This window comes from Schistocerca cancellata, chromosome 11 (assembly GCF_023864275.1).
Source record: "Schistocerca cancellata isolate TAMUIC-IGC-003103 chromosome 11, iqSchCanc2.1, whole genome shotgun sequence".
Lineage (NCBI taxonomy): Eukaryota > Metazoa > Arthropoda > Insecta > Orthoptera > Acrididae > Schistocerca > Schistocerca cancellata.
In genome coordinates this window covers 54,240,960-54,243,123 of record NC_064636.1, presented here as the reverse complement: position 1 = coordinate 54,243,123, position 2,164 = coordinate 54,240,960, and the positions used below count along the sequence as shown (strand labels likewise).

The following is a 2,164-nucleotide window of genomic DNA, read 5'->3' as shown; positions in this document are numbered from 1 at the left end:
CGAGGAAAACTGAACTCGTACACAAAGCTAGATGTAAACTGTACCGAGAAGAGCTGCTAACAAAATTTCAAGAACCGACTGTAAGTGATGACTCTAGGGATTTATTTCCAGTCCCTACGTATGGCTCACATAGAGACCGTGAGGACAAGATTACACTAATTACAGCACGCAGAGAGGCTTTCAAACAATCAAATGCCCCAATGACCACCTTAAAGTCAATTAAGAAAGAACATGAAGTAAGGAAAGTTATCTTGGCAGTTACAACATCTTTGCCGAAGAGCTAACACGAAAGAGTTTTGTCAACAACTACACTGTACACCACTGAGCATATTTGCTAGCGAAAGAGAAAGAAGAAACATCGTATTTCAGCAATGGAGAAATATCCATGTGACAAATGTGAAATTAATATCTCAAAAGTTAAGTCCAAAGTAATGTCATCAGAGATAACTTTTATGTGGAAGAGAGTTGTAAGCGCAACGAAGAAATTAAGTGCGCCTACAATGCTCTTCCACAGAAGAAGTCGCTTGCTAGAACTCATCCAGTGCAGACGTACGAGAGCAGTTCTGATCTGAATTATTGAGATTGCGAATCGTGACGAGATTGTTTTCGAGTTTAGAAGTGTTTGTTGCGTGACGGGATTCATGGCTTAAGAAACTGATTTTATGAACTGAGACAGGAACAGATAGACTCATTAAACGTGCACTACGGGTTAATTGAAATCTAATAACGGAATTAGTGAACGAAACTTCCTGGCAGATTAAAACTGTGTGCCAGTCCGAGACTCGAACTCGGGACTCGGGACTCGCAGGAGATCTTCTGTAAAGTTTGGAAGGTAGGAGACGAGGTACTGGCAGAATTAAGCTGTGAGGACAGAGCGTGAGTCGTGCTTGGGTAGCTCAGTTGGTAGAGCACTTGCCCGCGAAAGGCAAAGGTCCCGAGTTCGAATCTCGGCCTGGCACACAGTTTTAATCTGCCAGGAAGTTTCATATCAGCGCACACTCCGCTGCAGAGTGAAAATCTCATTCTGGAATTAGTGAACACTGGACTTGACTTGAAATCAGTTGGACCTTAAGGAGAAGTGAACATTCTATGAAAGAAAACACGCAATTAGTCTTGAGTAAGATCCAAGTACACGACAGCATGAAGATAAAACATTTACGCTAAAGTGTTGGAATGTGGTAATTGCCAAGAAACTATAACTCAATCGGACTGACTTAACTAAACTATTCCGTGTGCATGTGGTGCCGGAGTTATACGTATTTAGTGACAAAATAGCAATAAACTGTTCGTTACCAGTTAAATACCCGGTGTGGACTACATCATTAAATAGTTTGATAAATGACTAAATCAACGACTACTCATGAAAGACTATTTGATTGAAGTGCAAATATTCACGTCAATAGTTGAGGAGTGAACTTTAAAATATTTTCGTATTACGACGCAATCTTACAAAGACTGAATCAAAGGGTATCTCTGGATCTCGCTGCATACCAGCACAACAATTCCATAGCAACGAGACAACAGCGTAAAAAAAATGGCTCTGAGCACTATGGGACTCAACATCTATGGTCATCAGTCCCCTAGAACTTAGAACTACTTAAATCTAACTAACCTAAGGACATCACATAACACCCAGTCATCACGAGGCAGAGAAAATCCCTGACCCCCCCCCCCCCCCGGGAATCGAACCCGGGACAACAGCTAACAGCGTAAGAAAGAACTGTTAACTAAAATATTTCCTCGCAATCAGTGGTGTGTGCTATGCGAACGAGAGAAGAATTAATAACTACTGCAAATCCGGGCAATTAACAATACAATATTAATAATAAAAAGCATCAATTATACGAGTTCGCATAAGTGGAAACGCTGCGGACTTGTAATTGAGATACGACGACTACACGGGGAACGCCTTTTCGGAAATTTTTCAGGTTTTTTTTTTTTTTTTTTTTTCTTCCTCCAGTTAATCTACGGGGACTGACGTTATATCGCATCGTGTCTCTAGTCTGCCGCGCGAGCTGTGGCAGTAGCAGCTCTACGGCGTCGACTACATCAAACCACGGTTTGAGTCCGGGGGCACGCTCCACACACACCATTTTGGCGCCTACATCGCGGGGCTCGAAGACGCCAGCTGTCGTCTCATCTGGGAGACAACGCAGCGCCTAAC

The 2,164-nt window shown here is 42.6% G+C and overlaps 1 non-coding gene across 1 annotated transcript; it reads left to right on the top strand.

Moving 5' to 3' along the window:
• The first annotated feature begins 884 nt into the window (after positions 1-884).
• Positions 885-959, top strand: Trnas-cga (transfer RNA serine (anticodon CGA)). The gene has a single exon. It is a non-coding gene; the product is annotated as a tRNA-Ser (tRNA).
• Positions 960-2,164: the final 1,205 nt, after the last annotated feature.